Below are 25,292 nucleotides of genomic sequence, written 5' to 3' on the forward strand. Positions count from 1 at the left end.
ATCTTCTTAAGTTATGATAATATTAGTGAATTCACTTTAATATTAAAGATAACTACACACAGTTGGAACTGTTCAACGAAAATACACTCGACTCTATTATTTTTAATAATATATATAATAAATTGACCAACTGATCAATTTGTAGGTTAGAATTTTAGTTAGACCTACCTGGCTTTTTTTGATTAACATTTTTAATTAGGTACTCAAAACTTGTTTCAAAATTAAAATCACAAACATAATCTACGTCGAACATTTAAATAATATTCCTACTAGGTATCCAATTTCATAATAAATGAGTCAATTAAATGTAATATTTGAAAACAACAGATTCAAATGAATTATTCTGAATGTAAAATTTGCTAAATCATGATGGTGGTACTGGTGGCAAAATGTGGCCAGACAATTTATTTTACCGCCACCTCGGCGTCGCCACCTAATGCCAATACAATATAGCATTTTACCGTCACTGCTGCAGTGTATTGGGGCGACCTATTGGCTGTTATAATATTAGTACACACCACACCGACAGCTAATAATCTGTATTGCACGTTATGACTAAAATATGATGTATTAGCAGTTATTGCAATTATTATTCACTTTAGTTTTTTGTGTTACTATGTTAATTACAAGAAATATTGGGATATTAAAATATAGGCATAGAAATAAGGGAGCTAATAGTGTCCAAGTATTGTTGAAAACCAAAAAAATTGAATGCCTGTGGAAACGAAATTTGTGTCTTTATGATTTAATAAATTGTGGATCGTACGTTACACTATATTTGTAAAGCTATAATAATAATATAATAATATAATATACCAACAATACCCAATACAAAAAAATATTAGCTGTTTGATGTTTTATAGCTTTTAGTTTTTACCAAAATATTTAGGTAGGTGCGTCAATACCTACCACTGAAATATCGATAACGTCGAATTCCTGTAAAATGTTAATGTTTATTTAATTGCTACATTAATGTATGTCTAGAGCCATTCGTTATAAGGCAGGTACACTTATAAAAGAACGTCTCGGACTACTAAACAGTCAGTGACAATTCGCGGTCCCGTCCAGTAGTAGGTACCTGGTAACTTGTCTATATTTTTTTTATATTATATCTTAACCCATACAATAATACTCATACACACTTTTCGTATATTTTTTATGAATTGTCGTAGTTATTGTAAGTCTTGTGTCTATTTTGTTATTTAGAATGATGTTGTTCTTTTTTTGTTTTACCTAGGTATACAGTGAGTAAGCTTTTGCCTGTTGAATTATTTCATTCAAATATGGAATACTCTGCTTGGAGCAGAGAAATATTACACGATTTCATAAATATGTATGAATACCACAAATGTCTTTGGCTGATAAGAGATCGAAATTATTATAATAAAAGACAAAAAACTGGAGCATATATAGAACTCGCAAATTTGATACAAAACGATTTCCCAAACGCTGACGTACTATTTGTCAAAAAAAAAATTAAAAATATTAGGAATGCATTTCGCAAAGAGTATAAGAAAAAGCAAATGAAGATTCGAGAAGGCATAATTTATGAACCAAAACTTTGGTAAGTACCTACATTAAAAATAATGTATTAATTTTTGTAAAGAACAAAAAGTAAATAATATTTTATTATAATTACTCGTATTATATATTGATTATTGATATTATTTTATACACTAACCTATAATGAACAGCTATACCTATTAACTCTTATAAGTAAATACCGATACACCTTCCGTCAATCGATGTGAATAACTTCGTGGTTTAAATATACCTTTTAATATTATAATCAATATATTAAAATATTAAATACTCTTAAATTTTGATTTGTACATTAAAATCTTTGAACATGTAGATCTTTTTCTTGTAAAAATTTGATTTTTAAGTTTTAACCAATTCGAGTATTTTTATTATTAGCGATTGACTTACTTCACAAATAAATTGTATATTATGATTTTTAACTTATAATACGGTAATTTAGGTGTTTAATTTTGAAAGAACATTATCTTACATTTAACGTTTTGACTTTAAGTTTGACTATAACGACATCATTTTTCTTTTTTATATTGGAAATTTAAGTTTCTAAAACATGACATTTGAATACAAAGCATACGTCATAAGTACACCTACCGGTATGTTTACCGATTACAAAATTTAACTACGAAATTATTATTTTTATTTAGAAATATTTAACAATACAATTACATTTTATTAATAGATGATGTCAGTGCACGATTTGATATCTCTATCTAACTTATGTGCAATATAGACAATTTACCATTAGCAGACCAACCATGCGTAATTAATACTGCATTGTTACTTTTAATTTTAGAGCGAATTCACCTATTATTAAACTTTAAATTAAGAACATTACCTGTGTCGCTGCTTTGGATTTTTTACGACAAATACATTTTCTATGCATTTCAAAATTGTAATAATTTACTCACTCATAACTTACATAACAATTAAGATATTGCCATAAAATAACCCTTTTTAGTTAACTTGTTCTTAACTTAAAATTTGGTTGTAGACGAATTCACTATAATATACAAAATAATAACAAGTATGGTTGCTGAATGTAATATTCGTATATATCCTCTTCATATAAAATGATGAATGTATTTTATTATACAAAAAATATATACCAACATAAAATTCATATTTCAGGTATTTCGATTTATTGATGTTCACAGTGATAGAAAATAACAAGCCGGCAACAAGTAAGTAATAATTTATAACAATATTGTTATCATTAAAATGTATGAATATTGTTTAAATTAATTTAAATTTTAAACATTAATTAATAATAATTTTTAATATTATAGTATATTATAGACTCTAGTACTTACCTACATACTGGACCAGTGTTACGAATTTATTTAAAAGTAACAATAATACCATCCTCTTGTCGATTTTGTTAGATATTTACTTAAGTATAGCTATAGTTGGTACATGAGTTCAACATTACAATTTACAATTTGCTTTAAAAGAATTAAAATATTGTTTATAAATCTACGAAAGAACTTCAGATAATGTTCTTTGACTTAAATCGTATAATATTTCGGCGCTTAGGTACTCTAATATTATTTATAAGCTGACAAAGCCTATTGGTAAAATCGGGGGAAAGGGCCAAGGGATTGGCTACGAAAACGGGGATGTAAAATTGTTCAAGAGTTTGAGATAATTCAAGTTTTATGTCCAAACGTAGGTAAAATTATTTGTGGGGTACGGGTTTATGTTCAAAACTAGGGGTCAAGTTGATTGTGGGTAATGAGTTTCAGTCCAAACCCGTCTTTGCTGCCTGATATTTCCAAAGTAGAACATAATACGAAGCTAGTGCCGAATCTTAACCCAATGTTTTAAGCTAATTAAACCATAAATTACTATTTCCATTGGCATACTATGATTTTGATATAATTCATAAATCTTAATTTTTGAATATTTTTTAAAGATTTTCACCAATTATCAATAACGATAGTAATTAAAATACTAATGTACCTACTTCTATTTCCTCAAATGATAATATGACGTTTTGGCACACACAATAAATTCAAATTGGGCCATTATTCACTACTATTTGGCTATTATTTTTAAATCTAGATACTTATGACATAAATCTATAATCGCAAATTGTTCACTTAGCATGTTTCTTCCAAGTGCTATTGAATTATACATTATTAGCATAATCGCATTTTCTATCACAAATATTTCGACCGCCGTGTGAAATTATATAATTCAAAAAATGGTTTTTGTACGTTAAATTGTATGTTAATATGTTATAGGACTCCTCTCGAGAGTTACCATTGCCATTCGCGTTGGCCATATATAGGTGACACGAAAATCTTCATATATACGAACATAAAGTTTAAATCAGCGTCGATCTAACGTTATTCGTGGTCAAGTCCATATTATAAATCAAATAAATGTATTTTTCTTCCTTTTTAAGTGGCCATACTTAGTGGGCTAAGTGGGCTTTCACCGCAAACCATTGGTTATATATTTTATAATTATTATAATATATAATATTTAATCCCAACCTCCATAGAAAATACCAATATTGTATAACATTGTATAGGTATTGCTTCATACTTTCATACACATTAATATTAACAATTTTGCACCTTTTCAGCTGAGGATGAACAGGATGACGAGAATAAGTTGGAGATCGAAAACTATTGAATCCAAACCAATATTCTATCAGTATACTATATTATACTAACATTATACTTATTATTAATATGTACATCCATTGACCATGGTTTAGGAAAATGTATTTTATCATATTAAATATAATATACATAATATTACTTATTCATTATCATTTTTACTTTTTATTACTATTGTATCATTATCATAAATAATTATATTATATACTTATTAGTTTATTACCATGGTCGTTATAATATTATTATTTTAACCTTTGCTTATTGATATAATGCCATATCTCTTATAATACCTAACCATATTCCTATGCTAATTTAATAAACAAATATATAAATTATTATATTGATTTTTTTTTTTATTCTACGACAGCAAATATTTTTAAATTCCATGATGTTTATTTATAGGTGATATATAATAGGTTTAAGGTTATATATTAAATAATATTATTGTTTCTGATAAGTGATATCCATCCTATGGGCATGATCCATCACCGCATTATATCGTGTAAAGTACCTACCTATATATATTTTTTCCAATATTGGTTTATTAACAATAATAACAATGGTAAATTTATTACGATATGGGTATAATACGTATTATAATATACGGGTAAAGGTATCACCAATTAACATTTTAAGTGCTTTAGTTTTAATATTATTTTTGTTATAGTTTTGAAAATGTAGTATATACTGGAGTAAAGGTCTACCTTTATATTAAATTTGTGTTTATTCTTTTTTTTTCGATATTTAATAATAATATTATTATTGAAACCGATTTTCAAACGCACACAATAATAATATATCATAAAATAATAGTATTATCCGCAGATTGAAGATTTAATTCGTTCTACTGAGTGCCCCGAGAGTGACATCGTCAATTTACGAAATAAAATTTAAATTATTGACATAAATGAACACTGCTGCAGGTCATTTAAATAATAATTGGGTTCGTTTTAATAATATTTTAATTTTAATGAAAAACAGATTTCCCGTCGATAATCGGTGTCCATGCAGAAAATCGGCTCTACTTTGATGTGTACATATTATGACATGCAAAGCAACGTTTATAGGATTTTCAGATGTCAGTCTTCGCGGCGCCTGAAAATGTCAAGAATCATGTGTCAAATCAAAGTATCGATTTGATGGACGACAATAACATAATACCACGCGTCATGGTGTATAATAATTATGTAATTATTATATTCAGTATCAAACGATAAACGGAGGATTTTCGATCCACTTCTCAACTACAGGGATCATAATGAATTTTTTTTACTAAAATTGTTCTACCTATCAGAACACTATTCAATTAGTAGGTAGGTATATAATATTACCATATAACTGTATGTACCTATTAACTATTAGGTAGTTACTTTATGTTCACGTAGGTAAAGAAGTAAATGTGTTACCTATTTAAATACAATAAAAATTAGTTTTATCTACCATTTTATCTAGGTAAAACTGTTAAAGTTATATTATCATAAATGTAAAATGTATTTATCTTTATCTGTATCTAGATACATCTTAATAAAATTAACTGTGTCCTATCTCGATGACATTTTCGTTATCTATTCTCAACACAGATCCCACGTAGCCACGTAGGTATGTAGTTATAGCATTATATTGTATATAAAATATATAGGTTAGGTTGGGTAGGTAAGTACAAGTATAAAGCTACTTATATACATACGCTCACTAATATAATAATTGTTTTGATTTTTAATAATAGAAAAATGGATTACCTATTAGTAATTATAGGTACCTATAGTTAAACTATAAATCGTATTTTCAGTTTTTGACTACCAACCTACTATAAACGTGTCATTGTGTCAAGTCAGATCAGAGTTGATGTAATCGCTAGCACAATCTGTAAAATCAACCTTTACAATATTTATTTTTTTTTTTATTAAAATAACAATTACAATCAACGTCAATCTCAAGCTATTATTATCAAAACTTTTTAGAATAAAATGTAATATACTTTTACGTAAAATCTAAATATACAACGGAGTAATATACCCGTGCTCTTGAATAATGATGTAATTTATATTAGACTTCAGAAATAATTATAATTAAATACCAAAACCAAATACAACTTACCGTCGTGGAGTTCCGAATTCCGATGGTTGACAGTATTGCGACAGTATTGACACTTTTACCCTCATGAATTATGCATAGAATATTATAGTTTATAATTTTTTTTTTCATTTTAGTCATCATGCCCGTTTTATAAATAAAATATTAATTTAGTTTTTAAATTATAATTATTATTTATATACCTACCTAATATAAGCGTAGAATCTTGTCGTGATCCACAATGTTGTATACAGGATAAAAAAGAAATAAAGACCATTGTAAAACCGCTAGATCCTTCGCTTCGCTCAGAATCTAAAAGTATTTAAAATACCAGTCAAATACTTCAAAATAAAAAGTATTCAATACGGAAGAAAATATTGAAATACGTTCACTCAAATACTTACAACACTGGTACTATAAGGTTAACCTCACTGCCTCAGATTAAGTAACTGTTAGTTTATATTTTGTAACAATAGTCGCCATTCGAAAATCCGTAGATATTCGTGGGCTTGTGGCCGAAATGGCGAATTCGTCGAAATGGCGCCACCACGGGTACGAGGAGAGCAGCTGCAGATAACTATAATATTATGTAGGTAAGTACCTATAAAATATATAATAATATCCATTTATATACAAAATAAGTATGTATATAATATACAATATATAATACGCATTTGTATACATATTATGTATAAGCATAATATATTATAGGTAATACATGTATTATGTATTTTACGATAGTCAATAGATACTGATTTCACTAATTTAAAAAATACAAATTGCAAATAAAAATATACCAAATAGTATGCCCTCATTAAAACTCTTTTATATAATATATTAGCAGCCATTAAAAAATAAAAATAAAAAAAGGTGGATAAGTGGATGTCGCTCTGCTGTACAGTAGGTTACAAGTGGGTCACTGTAATGGATGGTGTTAAATTTGAATTCAATGATATAATATCATTATATAAGAAAAACGATTCTGAGCGAAAACGGTTAGTCAGCCTATGATTTTACCAAGTATATTTGATGATATTATTGTGAATAAAGTAATTTATATATAACCTATTTACTCGGAGCCTTGTTTTAAATTTTCAATCTTTAGCCATAAAAGTTAAACATTTTTTTTTTTTGATAAACGTATACAAACTTATGGATAATCTTGTATTACATTTTCAAATCTTAGATTTAAAAAAAAAAATTTTATGAATTCTTAACTCAAAATAATTTGCTAATTTTCGTCATTTTTACGAAATTTTTACGTATTTTGTCAATATTTGAACTTTAGTTGCTTATAAAAAAAAATTGTGACTATTGATTTTTAATTTTTTTTATCTGCCTTTGAAACATTAACCTAGGAGCCTTCTATTAAATTATCAAGCTTTTTTAACAAACAAATAACATTTTATTGGTATTTATAGAAAAAAACTAAATAAAATGAAAACTGAAAATGTCCGTAAACAGCTCAAAATAAGTCAAAATATTTGGAAAATTTTATGGGGTATAGAAAATGCTAATATAAACATTCAGTCAAAATTTCATGTACCTACGGCCATTTGTTTTAGAGTTGCAACAAAAACTAAAATCGATTTTCTCGAAAACAGATTTTGCGTAAAAATTGCCGTTTTTCCATAACTTTACTTTTGTTTTTCACGTCGCTTTTGAAAATTACTGGGAAATGTTTACTTTTCCCCAAAGTACCAACTAGATTCACTTTCCTATCAGAAAAGTAGCTGTTGAAGTAAATCCAAGCACTTTTACTGTCCTAAAAGGTGATGACAGACACAAAAATAAAAAAATAAAAAAAAAACACACATCATTATAAAATCAATACATTCATCAGAATCTAAAATGATTTTGTTAAAAATGAATAAAATGTTCAACTCGCATAGCTAAGGATTGAAGATTTAAAACAATGTTCCACGTAAGTAGTTAAATCTATAACCAAAACAACTAAAAATATACATAAATAAAGGTTTTTGAATAGTTATTTTAAGTTCAAATTTGGACGAAATTACATATTAAATAACCAAGAATAAAGACTTATATAATATTTTTGTAATTTTATAATATTAATTCAACTTACCGGTTGTCCGGCTAATTAATAAAATTAATAACATTAGAAAATATAATATAAAATAATATCATCCTAGACTGACAAACCGTCTCCGCTCAGAATCGTTTTTCGTGTACAATGATATTATATCATTGAATTCGAATTTAATACAATTAATTATACAGTGACCCACTTATAACCTACTATACAGCAGAGTGACATCCACTTACCCGTTTTATTAAAAACTGAAAATGTATTTTTATTTGTTTAATTTGTAAATTGTAATTGATATTATTAATTCATTTTTTGAACTTGTAAATTGTATTAAACAATACAAATAGTATTTAAAACATTTATTAAAAATATAGTCTTTTTCAGACAGCAATTTTTTGTTTAATAATATTATTATAATCACGAATAATATTAGTAGGTATAACGTTATCATAATACTATTACAATATTGTTACAAAATGCTGTCTGAGAAGTATTCTAAAAGTTCTAAAAATCAGAATTTGAATAAAATATGTACCTATTATTAAAGGAATATAACGAGTGATCATACTTAAAAAATCGCCTAGTGTAAAAATTTCCCGAAATCGTACTTCAAAAATATTATATAGGATAACGTGTTATCGATCGCGGTGGCTTTATATAACCTGTTAGAAATAGCTATTTCAAACGGCCGGCGTGTGCGTGTGGGTAAAGATAATTATAATATATTATATTGGTAACGCCGGTCCGAAACTAATATCAACTCAATCATCTGGTCCTTATATTATACTCGTATAATATGAGATTTTACGTTTATGTGCGATGTATGTATAGCGAAGTAATAATTCGTCGACGACGTGATGGCGCCGCAATATTATATAATAATATTATATATTGAACGAACATTTACCACGTACCTATTATCACAGAATATACGTCTTTATAATATAGAGAATCGGACGAGTGTGTTTGCTAAATATTAAATTTTATATTTGGAGAGCGTGTTTACGCTTTTAGGGCGTAAAATATAATATTATATAAATGCGCCTAGAATTCGATATTTTCAACATTTGCTCGGCACAGCGATGTTTACGCTTTTAGTGTATATTTGCTGTGCGTGTTAAAAATACGCTCTTCTCATCTGTATATATATAATAGTAATAATAATAATAACAATAATAAGCGTTGTGGCGAGGGTGGTGTCGGTAAATAAGAAAACCTCGGCTAGAGTCGAAAAAATATAAAAACATTCCAAGGAATAAATAAATAATACACTTTCGCCCGCGGACGATAAAAATATTATTATTCCGCAGTGATTTATATTGGTATAATAATATTATACTTTCTTGCGAGTGCGCGTACGTGGTAAATAATATAAAAATATATTAATATGTATATTGTATAGGTACTATTCATGTGGCGGCTGCGATGTTTTTACAGAAAATAATAATATTACGACCAGAAACAGCCGACACGTCTGCAGTGGCGGTGCCGAAGATGCGTCGTACCTACAAGTGAGGCCCGACAGTCGTCACCCCCGCGGCCACCCCAACCGGCAACAATACAATATTGTGTAGGTATACCCTATTATATTATACTGCACAATACACCTACCCTCCTCTCACTGGGCAACATCTCTACCCTCGTTAGACGACGGTATAAAATTGTACGGGGTAATTGGTTATCGAGGGTCGCCATCTCCGGGCGTTAAACTCGATAGAATAATTGGGAACGGACGGCCGTACCTATAAAAAAAAAACATAATATAATAAATAACAATATACCGAAAAATAAATGGCAGGTACTATAGTGTTCATAATTAAATAAATATTTTATACGTAAGCCATGTACCTACATGTACCTAAGCCCGTGTACATACCCACCACGGTGTATAGCGTATAAAGTAATATCAAGATGGCTGTTATTTCTAAAAATATTATATAACTATACACAGAGTTGATTGTTATAATAATAATATATTTAATTTTGAAGTTCATTATTCATCATTATTTTTCAGCTCTGGTAAACTCTTGTATATAAAGCTTTTTCTAATTAATAAAGTTTTCTCCGTTAATTTCCGAATAAAATATCTCTACAGCAAGCCCAATAAGGGTGTAACAGAAATAAATGGTAATATATAATTAACTAACTAAAAAATGCACAACAAATTTTGTATTTCTAATTTATATCTTAAATTTTAACCATGATTATTATATTTTTTAATACATTTTAAAACGCTGATTAGAACAAAAGTTATTTTACACAGTTAATAATGTTAGTCAGGCGTTTCTGTATATAACCTACGTACCTACTGTGGACCCTGTTTTACACTCTTTAACAGTAATTTCAAAATTAGACGTAAACAAAAACGTCAGTTTTAATTTAATGAAATTTATTTTTAGGTTTTGATTTTTATAAAAGATTTATAAAAGAATTGCACGTTAAAAACAAAAAACACGTCTTTTTCGTTTTTTCAAAATTCTATATCATCATAATCCTTAAAAATACCCGCGTATAATGACATAAGATACACCCTGTATATATATTATCTTGTATTGGTTACGATTTTTTCAAACTTTACTCGATAATTTAATATATATTTGAATATTTCTCATAATTTAGTCTACGTGTTGATCGATGCATATTTAACACCATTAAACTTTTGTAATAACTTTCTCGGTAGAGCACCAAGTGCACCACTATTCGTCGAGGAGGTAGGTAACTGAATATTACATATATTTTCGGAAAAATCCATTTCATTCCAATATCAAAGGAGGAAAAAAATGAGATATGCCTTATTTTAGGATTATTTTTAAAATAAAAGCCAACAAGAGACCGATTTCTCATACCTATAGAAAACATGAGATTACTGCAAAAACCGAAGTGTTGGAAAATAAAAAAAAATCAAATTCGATATACAGAGAAACAATATTGACAGTCGATAAATCATATTGAGTGCGTACATATTATATATTATATTATATATTATACTGACTTCGACGATATGACGTTTATCTCACTACCTGCTGTGCAACCTTTGGTAACCTAATGGAATGAGATATTATTATTATTATTATTCACTCACAGACTATAGTACCCTAAAATCAAGACTGGGCTACACAATATAAAACTCGTTTGATGTGATGTACACGTTACATGTGTGTAGTACGCTTAAACACATAGATCGTATCGGTATCTTTTATAATTTGTACATACTACATAGTGAGTCGTCCCATTACAGTTGTAAAAGGAGAACCGTGTCGCACGGAAAAACAGGTTTTTATTTTTTATTTCGACAAGGGATTTTTTTTTCATTATTTTAACTATTATTATTATTATTATTATTATAATAAACAGTATGTATATAATATACAATATATAATACGCATTTGTATACATATTATGTATAAGCATAATATATTATAGGTAATACATGTATTATGTATTTTACGATAGTCAATAGATACTGATTTCACTAATTTAAAAAATACAAATTGCAAATAAAAATATACCAAATAGTATGCCCTCATTAAAACTCTTTTATATAATATATTAGCAGCCATTAAAAAATAAAAATAAAAAAAGGTGGATAAGTGGATGTCGCTCTGCTGTACAGTAGGTTACAAGTGGGTCACTGTAATGGATGGTGTTAAATTTGAATTCAATGATATAATATCATTATATAAGAAAAACGATTCTGAGCGAAAACGGTTAGTCAGCCTATGATTTTACCAAGTATATTTGATGATATTATTGTGAATAAAGTAATTTATATATAACCTATTTACTCGGAGCCTTGTTTTAAATTTTCAATCTTTAGCCATAAAAGTTAAACATTTTATACATTTTTAACCACAAAATAATTAATAAATTATAAATTTGATAAATGTTGTCAAAATTTGAACTTTAAATGCTTATAAAAAAAAATTGTCCCTATGTATTTTTAATATTTTTCAACTGCTATTAGAACGATATATCAGGAGCCTTATATAAAATTTTCACGCTTTTTTACCTAACAAATAAAAATTTATTGATATTTATAGAAAAAAAAACTAAAAAAATTGAAAACTGACAATGTCCGTAAACAGCTCAAAAAGTGTCAAAATATTTTCAACATTTTATGGTGTATAGAAAATGCTAATATGAACATTGAACATTCAGTGAAATTTTCAAGTATCTACAGTCATTCGTTTTTTAATTACAATAAAATAAGAAAATTGTTACATGAGAAATCGAGTAAATATCAAATGTTGTAAAAATATAAATTTCAGACGCTCATAAAAATTTGATTTAAGTTTCTTGTAGACATTTTTTTTTTTTATAAAGGTAGACAAACTTATGAGTAATCTTATATTACATTTTCAAATCTTAGATTTGAAAAGATAAATTTTTATGAATTCTCAACTCAAAATAATTTGCTAATTTTCGTGATTTTTCCTTATTTTGTCAAAATTTGAAATTTAAATGCTTATAATTAAAAACTGTGACTAAGGATTTTTAATTTTTTTCATCTGCCTTTGAAACAATAACCTAGGAGCCTTCTATTAAATTTTCAAGCTTTTTTAATCAACAGATAAAATTTTATTGATATTTATAGAAAAAAAAACTAAAAAAATTGAAAGCTGACAATGGCCGTAAACAGCTCAAAAAGAGTCAAAATATTTTGTAAATTTTATGGTGTATAGAAAATGCTAATATAAACATTCAGTCAAGATTTCATGTCCCTACGGTCATTTGTTTTAGAGTTACAACAAAAACCAAAATCGATTTTCTCGAAAACAGATTTTGCGTAAAAATTCCCGTTTTTCCTTAATTTTTCTTTTGTTTTTCACGTCGCTTGTGAAAACTACTGGGAAATTTTTACTTTTGACCCCCCAAAGTACCAACTAGATTCACTTTCCTATCAGAAAAGTTACTATTGAAGAAAATCCAAGCACTTTTACTGTCCTAAAAGGTGATGACAGTTACAAAAATAAAAAAAAATAAAAAAATAAAAAAAATAAAAAAAAAAACACACATCATTGTAGAATCAATACATTCATCGCTTCGCTCAGAATCTAAAAGACTTATAGTATAGTTTAGTTTACATTATAGCACCTAATTGATTTAAACTAACATAATAATTAAAATATATCTATCATAAAAAATAAAAATTATGTACCAACATATTACAAAGTAATTAGTCATGCAGTATTTCCTGCTGTGTGCAAGAATAATTTGAAGTCTCAACTGAAAATTAAAAATCATAACATCTATTCTGTGTTCAATATCATGAACATAAAAATAAAAATGAAATTGTATTGGAATTTTAAACATACTAGGGTTTGGTGTTTAATTTTTTTTTTTTGTTCATTATTATTGGTGGTAGGTATTACCTTTTTTGAAGAAGTTATAAAATAAACAGGTTTAAAATTATCAGCTGTATTCACTATTCGACTCATCATTGACATCATCTAATAAATAAATTAAAATTCTTTAAATTGTAAAAGTTTTGTTGATTATTACCATGGTTGAAATATACAAGGTTATTGCATTTATACCCCTTCTAAATCAAATATTTGATGATAAAAACAAAAATGGTAGCGTAAAGGGAGCCAATAATAATCAAGTACCTATACATGCGCGGGAATTTTGAATTTGTTAGCTTTTGTCAACGTGTTTTTGATGATAAGAAAAATTTATATTTGTGATATCCCTTTATGCAGCCATTTTGTTTCTGATTATAATAATCCGAGTCCATATGTAATAACCTGTATATTTCAACTATGATTATTAGTTATTACAGTAAAAATATATTAAAAATGCTTAATTTACCATTAATAAATTCATCACCAACAATATCTGAAAAAGTAAATAATAATTTTTAGAACAATTAAAGAGGAAACTATTACAAAGATCAAAATTAGTTAAAAATGTTTACTATTTTAATATACAACGGCACAACGCCTATATAATACAATATTACCGCTATTACTTTTACTGTTATGTTATACCACATAATATATCGTACCTTTATTCATGTATAAAATATATTTGTAAAAGTATTAGAATTAATACCTGGCATTATCACTTTCAAGATGAATATTAAGTACAGTAGAACCTCGATTATCCGAACCTACGTTATACGAACCCTCTATTATCCGAACTATAATTAGCGTATACGAACGTTCTGTTATCCGAACATGAAAACTCGTATCGGACAGGTATTGATAATTATGTCAAAAAAATATAATAAATAAAATAAATTTAATGTATTTAATTATGTATGTATGTACCTAATGTATTTCTAATAATTTAATGTATTTCTGATAATGTAATGTAATATGTAATGTAATTCTAATAAAATATTAATAATAATAATAAATATTTAATTATACAAATAATAAATAATTAATACATAATATTATAAACATTTTTCATTTTATATTTCCAATATCTGAACTTTTGCGTATCCGAACTAGGTGCGGTCCCAATTAGTTCGAATAATCGAGGTTCTACTGTAAGTGGATTGTAATCTCTTATCTCTATGACTCTATCTGAAAGATCAGTATCATCAATTGATGCTATATAAATTAAAAATAATAAATATGACGTATCCAACATATTTGATGTTTAAAGTTTAAACCATAATATTATGGTAATTATTATGGCATTCATTAACATTCATTGTTGAATAACATTATAGGACTTACTGAAGAACATTGATCGTTATCAACATCATCATTACAATTAATAAACAGTGGCATACTATTGGATAACTTTTCTTTCATATTTTTTTTTTTTTTTATTGATGATTTGTCCCTTAAATATTTTTAAATCTGATGAATTGTATAATGTTCTGTTCGGTCTTTTTAAAAAAATTCTTGGTGTTTTAGCAAAAGTTGATCTTCTTTGTAGTTCAATAATAAATGCTAAAACAAACAACAAAATAATATGTGATAATCATATTATTATTTAGTTATATTAAATATTAAGTTCAATTTTAAGACTTACAAACTTCTGGAGGATATTGATTACTGACATTAATTTTATAATTAATTGGAGATGTAGATTATTGACTATATTCAATTTATTTGTTGTTATGATTTGTCTGTAAAAATCTGGTATTTTCTCTATAGATTAGTCAAACAATATTATTTCTAATATTGAATACAATATAACAGTATAATTAATATTATGGATTTGGAATTTACAGCAAATAGATGATTTTAAAAGCAATGATTTTTTTATAGTTGTATTTCATTATGTTTTTTTTCTGGAGAGTATGTGTAGTTAACTAGGTATAACAGATGGTTTTGAAAATTTGTTTTGTTTTTCTGTGGCAATTGACTTTTTATGTTTGTTACTGGTTGTTTGTGCGTCACAGTCATCCAGATCGGATGAATATAGTCCACATTTTGCTTTGTCCAGTACATCAGTAAATTATACTTTAAAAAATAAAAATAAACATAACATAAATATCTAATCCTATTAATTAATATAATTAATGGTACCTATAGGTACCAATTATTATCCATTTAATTTTTTACATAAATGAAACTTACATATGTTTGTTGAAAGCACTCGACAGTCATAATATGAGAAATCAAACCCATTAGGCCTTGTTTTATTTGCTCGATACTTGGCAATTAATGAGTCATTATTCGCCATGCACATTAGTGCTATTTTGATTAAGCCAATACGTTGGAACGGGCTCCACTGAATCATCGGTTATAAAGTGAACAATAGTCCACATTTCTGGTATTCAATATATGTTAGTTTTTTAACTTATTAATTGCAACTTGCAATAGCAGGTAGGTACTTAAATACAAAATAAAAATTACTTGAATTAATGTAATTAATTGTTTGATAGTTATATTTTAAAATTGAAATACATAATGTAATCATACAAATTTATAATACCTATATAATAGATATATTATAAAATACAACTAACTAAAATAAAACATTTTTATAAAATACATTTTTATTTAAAGATAAAATATTTAGTAACTATTATATAATATAATATGACATATTAATACCTATAAATAAGCAGTGTATATTGTAACGTATTTGAGTATACCTATTGGTATTCATATAATTTTTCAAGCATTAAACATTATCTATTATCTATCAACAAGTTTAGAAGTACCTATTTGAATTATTTGAAATACATTTTAAATACTATTGTACTTTAAGTAAACAATATTTTTTTATATACTTTTCAGATGAACAATTATATTGTTATAATTTATTACTTAATCAATTATTTTATGATACTTTAATATAGTAGGAATTTTATACAGTATATAGTAGATAATATAATATATACTTCCATCCAAAATTATTATATATTAGGTAGGTATGTTAACTGAATATTAGTTACCTACATTCAAAGATTAAACTGCAACCAACTGCTCAGGATATGTAATCGGTTTTTTTTAATTTTCTATATCTTTATCAAAAAACTTATTTATGAGTAATTGAATAAAGTTAATAATAATTTGAAAAAAAGAAAAAATTAAATACATCTATTATTGCGTACAAGTCAGTCTATAAACTAGGGGTTTTTTTTAACGATTTTTTCTGATTGCACAAACTTAATCCCACTCTTGGGTTATAGTAGGGAGTTTGTTTACGCAAAACAAAATCCTACGGACTGTTATCCGTTGAACTATCAAGGGCGGCTCCAGGGGGCCCTAGGACCCCCCCCCCAAAAAAAGCTGTATTTCTAAACAATTTGATTCTGTTAAAAACAAAAAAACAAATCATTGACATTTTCTGAAACTTATGACTTGGTACCTAACCTCCTTATCATATCTCTGGATCCACCCCTGTGAACTGTTCCGGCTATATTACCTAGTACCTACTAACCTACTGTCTACTGTATACTGTACTATCTACATTTTTTACTTTCATAAAACCCCATATAGGTACTCAGAAACGATATGTAAAAATATATAAATCCTGACTCTCTCGTGATATACCAAATAAATCATTTTATATCAATGCACTATTTTTTTCGTAATCCTACAGTACCTAATAATTATAGTGAATAGCATTTGCCAAAAAATAGTTAGATCGTTTACGACCAGATTATGTGATACACCAGCACCATCAAACGACCACCATACCAATATTGTTAATTTATTGTAAACTAGGTATTCTGGATTCTAAACTGGATTCCTGGTATAGATTTATTATATATGACGTTTTTGCTCAGAATCGTTTTTCGTATGCAATAATATTATATTAATGAATTCGAATTTAACTCTATCTGTAATGGAAATGACGAATTACGAAACACCGCTAAAAACGGGATTTTAATTTCTAACGCTTTGTTAATCAACATAGAAACCAATAAAAAATTATAATATTATAATATTAATTCAACTTACTGGCTATAATAAAATATAATAACAATATAAAATATCCAGACTGACATAAACCGTCTCCGTCCAGAATCGTTTTTCTTATACAATGATATTATATCATTGAATTCAAGTTTAATATATTATACAATCCATTGTACATTGACATTTTTATAATCGTTTAAATTTTAAAGTTCGAATTCTGACAAAATTAATCAAATTTAAAATTTAAAAAGGTGGGTAAGTGGATGTCGCTCTAATGTACAGTAGGTTACAAGTGGGTCATTATAATGGATGGTGTTAAATCTTAATTCAATGATATAATAGCATTGTATAAGAAATACGATTCTGAGCGAAGATAGTCAGTCAGCCCATGATATTACCAAGTATATTTGATGATATTATTGTGAATAAAGTAATTTATATATAACCTATTTACTCGGAGCCTTGTTTTAAATTTTCAATCTTTAGCCATAAAAGTTGAACATTTTATACATTTTACGTTATAAATTATAATAACGGAAATCGATCACCGAGTAGTATTCGAATGTGAATTTTATGAGCGCAATTAAAATATCCTGGTCAACGTGAATTATATGGATTGTCCCAACAATTTAAAAATAATACACTATACCTGTGCGTAGCAAATCACAATAATTGAATAGTTAAATAATATATTTTATTGCCGGTATTGGAGTTAACCCAATAAAAAAAAAAATATAAATATCTTTTACATTAAATTAGGTAATATATTATAGCATACTGTCACAAATATAGTAGACGTTAGATTACACATAAATAGTTCAATTAGTACGTGATAAGCATATAAGAACGTACGTTTACGCATGTGCAAAAATTATTTACTTGTGTGTAAAGAAGTAAGAACATTTTTAAGCCCCCCCCCCCAAACAAAAATCCTGGGTGCGCGCCTGAGTCTTGTTAAAAATGTCATCAGCCTTTAATTGTAAGCATATAATAATATATCCTCTGCGGAACAAAACTACACAACACGAACTCATAGAAAATTGCCTTAAGAGGACGTGATACCCGCATGTGTTGTCTCTGTCTCACAAGTGCGGAACATAGTGTAGCTCCGTTAATTTAAAAATTAGAGTGAATTGACCTCTTATAAAATCTAATGGTAGTATTATTATCTAGGCAACTGCTTCTGCTTTTTATTATATTTTAATTGTAAAGCGAGTTATGATTATTTTAAAATTGTAAATTGTTTGTACATCTTAAAATACTCATAACTTGTTTTAAAATTAAAATATAAAAAAAAACCCAACAAGGTGCACTAGATAATATTCTTACTTACAAATTTGATAATAGGTCAATTCACTCTAATTTTTAAATTAACTTAGCTACACGTGTTCTAATGAGCGTACAATTTGCTTTGTTACGCACTAGTAAGTTGTAAAACGAAAATAACACATTTATATAAAACTATTATAAGTTACGTTAGGTTAATGTTATAGGTAAATCATAGGCACCTATTTATTTTTGCTATTTTTAATTATATTTGATTTTAAACTTATTTTAAATTGTTCAATCTTTTAGCTTGTTTTTCTTTTAGTGGTTACAGAATAATATTGAAGAATTGGAGTGACTCGTATATACATATATAATAAATAAATAAATACTTGGTTATACGTTGTTTTCAGACAGTGGCTATAGTGCTATACCATACACTGTTACGTATAAGGCCCAACTTGAAATTTACTTTTCTTATTCTTGGAATTGTATATGATATAAATGTTATATATTCTATATCCACATCGTTTATGTTTTCCGTCGTATTAGTTTTTTTTTGTTTTTAAGTTATATTTATCCATGTATAGTTCCAAATAAATATTATATACAGTTATACAGATATTATATATGTCATATAACCGCTGCAAATATTATGTTAGATATATCGTTGTATCTCATATTATTTACAATGTTTCAAGTCAATGGCATGTCTTAAGGGCACTGCAAATAGACTTAACTTTGTTCTTAAGTCCAAAACGTACCCATAGGCCATATACTGACTAAACTAATAACGTGATATAACGTTTCTGAAATTATATCTGAATTACATCTCATGAATTTAACTTGAAATTGACTTTCCTACTTTTTTAATTCTAGATTCTGGACTTAGGCAAAGAATGTATTAATTGATGTGTATTTTTTTTTCTGTCTGTCTGACCAGTAAAAATGCTCTCAAACAATAGGAATTTTTACACAAAACCAGTTTCTGACAAAATCGATTTTGTTTTTTTGGTACAACTAAAAATATTATAATAACCGTAAATACTTTAAATTTTCACGAAATGTATATATTATTATCATTTTCCGTACATGATAACATTTTAAAACTTTTTATTTGACCTATTTATAGCCTATAAAAATGCGAAATGTTCGATATTTTTTTAGTTTTCTTCAATAACTGGTGATAAATAATTTTTAACTGATCAAAAAACTTGAAAAACAAGGATATTCATAAGTTGTTTAGAGAGAAATTAAAAAAAAAAAGTTGAACGAAAATAGTATTTTTTTTATAATTGTCTGATGTTAAAATATTATTACAAAATTCATCAAAATCGTGAAAATTATTTATCAGTTAGAAACTTATAACTAAATTTCTTTTCATAGTGAACATTTGAAAGCTTAAAAGTTTAATAGAAGATTCCTAATATAATAGAAATTTTTCTATATTTAACAAGAAAAAAGTTTACCAAAAAATCAAATTAATTTTTATGACCGTTTGAATTTAATATGTTTACGATATCATTTTGTAAATTTTCATCAATCGAGGTTTTAATATGTTATTTTAATTCAAAAACCAACAACCCTATAGACACTTGAAAATTTCACCTAGTATCTATATTAGTAATAATTACCATACATGATAAAGTTTTCAAAAAATTTTTTCTACTTGTTTATACCCATTAGATATTTTAGATATTTTAGACATTGTAAATCATAATGAATAGACTATAATATCATATAACATAAGCGCCAAACGTGTAAAAATTATAAACAATTTGCGCCAACATTTTAAGTAGGGCAAAAGTGCCAACATAAAACTATGCCCAACATAATATTATGTCAAACGCGTATTATTATTATAACGTTTACCTATAAAGTATATAAACACTCATTATTTATACTGAAGTAAAAATAGAATTTTTTTAACAGCAGATTAAAATGCAAATTTTCTATCGAGATAAATTAATTTGTATTTTGGATACCCAATACTATTATGCTTAATAGTAGGTACCTAAACCTACTATTAAAATAATATTAAAAAGGTAAAATGTTAGTATAAGTACACAGTTTTAAATATAATTATGTAGGTTAATTAATATATTATAAATGTAGGTATAACTATATAATACCAAGGGATTTGTTTGATAAGAACGTAGTATGAGAAATTATAAAATTTTCATTAAAATGTTAAACTAAATTTTTATGACAATTTACATCACTAGGTACAACAAACAATTTATCTCTCGTCTTTATTTATTCTAAATTCAATTCATTTAAAATTATCAATTATATTCCCATTCATGATTCTTACAGTTCAGTTAAGAAAAACGAATCAAACTGAGATAGGTACTGAGTGTTTGTAAATTAATAAAGAAATCTGTAGTAATTTATAGTATATTGATACACGTGTAATAAAGATTATGTAGACATAAAGTTATATTGTATATTATGACATGTTTACCCAAACATTCTCTGATTATACTGATTTTCAAGGTAAAATTATAAAATTTATATCTTTATATATCTATGTGTTCAAATGTTGTGTCTATTTGTACCCGAATGTGTTAGCTTTTATGTCAATGTGCATGTGCTTAAACGTCCAATGCTCAAAATACGGCCAAAGGTGCATTTCCCCCCCACCCCTTGGCTCCACAACTGGTTTCACTATAATATTATTGTTCGCTAACCAACTAAAAATACTGTGGTATCACCCGTTTAGCCAATACGCGGTAAACCAACTATCGCCTTACCCTCGTATTCTCTAGTTAATGACACTCTCTAAAGTTAATTAGAATGGCACTGTTAACTCGTTGAGGTACGATGGTAGGCGCTTGTCAATTCTTAGTTCGTTCCTATCTAGTTGAAATGACTCAAAGATTACATATACCTTGGCACTATTCAGTTTAATAAAACTTCATTGACACATAGTACGTATATCCCGGCTCTGTTCCTATAAAAGGTAAGAACGTAAGAATGACTAAAATAATGTTTAACTCGGGTTTTCAGGTCGGAAACACTTTTATTGTATTAAAACAAACATAAAACAAAACACTTAGCAAATTCAGATCGCCTAGCCCGTACTACGATCGGCGTTTCACACGCACGTCGTAGCTACGTCCTCGCCGAATCACTCAGCGTCAACGGGGCCGTGCCTGCGCGTACGGCGGTGTTATATAGAAAATATTATTGTCGCCTCAGCACATTATTGCTTCGCTGGCCTGACCTATGTCAATAATTTACGATTTGAAATATTCCCACCTATATTACATATACATTAAATAATATTATTTTGACGACTGTCTATAATATACGACAATACTTAAGAGGCCGTCACACACGTGTTGTTTCCGTCTTACAATTAATGTATACAACACAGCAAAAACTGTTTTGCGCGGGACAATTTTACTCCATCTGTATTTATAGTATACTTGTGCGAGTTGGGCTTTTCAGCACTAATAAACATAAAAAAACAAAAAACGGGAGAGGCTTCTTTCTGTTGATCAGGAAATGCGTGTCTGCTTGTCTTCAATTTGACCACGTATTGAACTTTTGTGTACGAAACGACAAGCTCAAGTTTCTCACTAATAATTTAAAATTTATTCACTTTATTATATAATATTCCTTTGTTATTTAAAATAATTTAGTTCTTAAAATATTAATTTGTTGCTGTATTTTTAAAAAATAAATGTCATGAAATAAAACACTGCTAACAATATTTAATAACATTCCTCGCGGCACATTAGTATGCCGCGGCACCCCGGTTGAGAACCACTGGTCTAGTGTCTACTATGTGCCGTCTACGAGTATAAGGTTTATTCGTCGTCCTCTTAATAAATATTACATATTGTTAATTATTATACCCATGCATAAATGTATAATGTTATATCAGTTTGTCTTTGGAGTTGACAATAATCACATACGTCATCGTTTTTATATCAATAAAATTGGCTAATTTATTAGTAGTATTATTATTACTGCACTGTAGTTTCACGCCTGCAGTTGGCGAATTATTTTTTTTTTGTTCGCACCAATGGCAGACAAACAAATACCTACATATTTCGCTTATCCTTAAGCCTCGCATAATAAAATAAATCTGCAGTGTAAGTATATCAATTTATATAATATTAGACCCCTCGTACCTATATCAATTAACTATTAAATGTAATAAGACTTGGAAAATGTTATGTGATATGTGAACTTTGATCTTATTATTATACATGTGTACTAAATAATGTATAACGTGTTATAGTGTGTTTGTTAACAATATAGTGTCTACACAGAAAACTAAAATGTATTTTAAAATGTTTTATACATATCTACCCAATTAAGCCGGAACACATTTTAAGCTAATCTAATAACTGCTGCAGACTTATAATTAATATTACATTAAAGTATACATTAGTTTTATACTTTTCGTCGTCATTAAGTTGAACTAAGATATTAGCTATACAAATACTGAAATGCCATACTACTGATAATAAAAGTGATTAGCTTGTGCATATCGACATATCGTATTTATAAATTTCCTGCGTGTCTAAGTTTAGTATATATATTAAACTTAGACACGCAGGAATGTTAATGGGTTATACAAAATAAAGAAAATATTGTATTATATTGTAGTAGGTTAACTACCTACATTGTACGTTTCCGCATGAATGGTTATCGGTTAGCTATTAATAAGTGGGTAATTAAAATCTTCTCAAATTATCTGTATGTTTAACATGGTATCTAAAAAAGTATTCTAAATATTTAAAAAATTGAATTGTGTAAGGAAAATTACAATTTAATAATAGAGTATTGTTTCATGGCGTTTATGCAATTAATATATTATTTGTATTAAGTAATTACAAAATAACATAAATCGGTTTTACCTATATTGAATTGAATATCCTGCAATGTCGTCAAAATTTGAACTTTATTCAAACCATCGAACCTTAAAGGTGTAAACGTTATAAATAAATTACGGCTATTTCAAGTAAATTTGAATAATTAATTTTAACTTACTAAATAGCTATAACCGATAATGTTCCGCACGAAACGTACAATATAAAACGGACACATAGCAAAAGTTTGAAAGATATTAGATTGTTTCGTCATATAATATTTGAATAACATATTTTTTAAACCATATTATGCATAGTAATTAACATAGTAATAATTAATCGACAAATTTTAAAACACATTTATTCAGATATACATTGAATTTAATTTGCATACTATAAAAATGACACTAGGTTGAACTAACATAATTTTTTTAAGATAAAGTATAAATGTATAGTTAATAAATATTATATAGTAACAAAATGTATATAATTTATCCCTTTATTAGGGCATTTATCAATATGAAAACAGTTAACTTAATATCATAATACAATAATATTATATAGCCCGATATAGGTGGTTAAGTGTTAGTACTTATGTATATTATATTATATCGATGTATTGTCCTTCCACTGGTTGAATTGATCTATTATCAAATTTGAAGGAATATAATATATTATTATCTAGGCACCCAAAGGCTTTTATAGATAAGGTAAATCCATTGTAATATTAAAAAACATCGGGAAATTCGCTTAACATATTGCGTACAAAAACCATTCTAAGAGGAGACGGTCTGCAGTCGACTGTCAGCCTATACAGATTATACCTATTATACACCACTATAATATTACCTTTATATTATTGTACATTCATAATACTGTTAGTAATTTATTTTAATATTATTAAATAGTAATACAGTAGGTTAAATTAATTATTGCTGAAAACATCACATTTATTATATATTTTATTATTTATACATCATATATTATTATTATTGTTATACACTTTTGAGTCCATACCGACTTACCGTAGAATAGTGATCGTGGTTACCAATAACTTGAAATAAATCTAAATATTTTGAAAATGACAATGCCTATAGGTATAGTAGGTATACCTATAAATTAAAATACCTATAATAAAATATAATAATATATGAAAAACGAAACCATAAGTCACCATTAGTATTTTGAAAACATATCAGAATAACCATCAAAGCACCATTAAACGTAGTTATTCCTTGCTTAAGAATCTATTTTTTGTAAATATTTTAACTTCATGTCTATAAAAAAAAAATTTGTTATGCCTATAATATGGCTGTAATAATAATAATATTAATAATTCTTTCTTTATCACGGAATAAATTCCGATAACAATAATAACAAAATAATACTAATAATAATAATAATCTATAAGTTATAAGTAGTTTAGTAGTCTATATTATATATTTTAGATTTTTTGGGTTTCAATAAGAACTAGAACTTACATTTTTAAGATTTTTGACCAATCGCTCATTTTTTAATCACATTTTATAGACATTATAATTTGTTTTATAATATAGTTGTTTTGTGGTGTGCCTAT

General features: G+C 27.0%; 1 long non-coding RNA gene and 1 pseudogene across 1 annotated transcript; one reads left to right on the forward strand and one right to left on the reverse strand.

The window, feature by feature from the left end:
• Nucleotides 1-1,440: 1,440 nt before the first annotated feature.
• LOC132938436 (uncharacterized) lies at nucleotides 1,441-4,309 on the forward strand. The gene is made up of 3 exons (XR_009663915.1): nucleotides 1,441-1,564; nucleotides 2,668-2,720; nucleotides 4,130-4,309. It is a non-coding gene; the product is annotated as an uncharacterized LOC132938436 (long non-coding RNA).
• A 5,658-nt stretch (nucleotides 4,310-9,967) lies between these two features.
• Nucleotides 9,968-16,021, reverse strand: LOC132938960 (uncharacterized; annotated as a pseudogene).
• Nucleotides 16,022-25,292: the final 9,271 nt, after the last annotated feature.

Source organism: Metopolophium dirhodum, chromosome 2, assembly GCF_019925205.1.
Source record: "Metopolophium dirhodum isolate CAU chromosome 2, ASM1992520v1, whole genome shotgun sequence".
In the NCBI taxonomy this organism is placed as follows: domain Eukaryota; kingdom Metazoa; phylum Arthropoda; class Insecta; order Hemiptera; family Aphididae; genus Metopolophium; species Metopolophium dirhodum.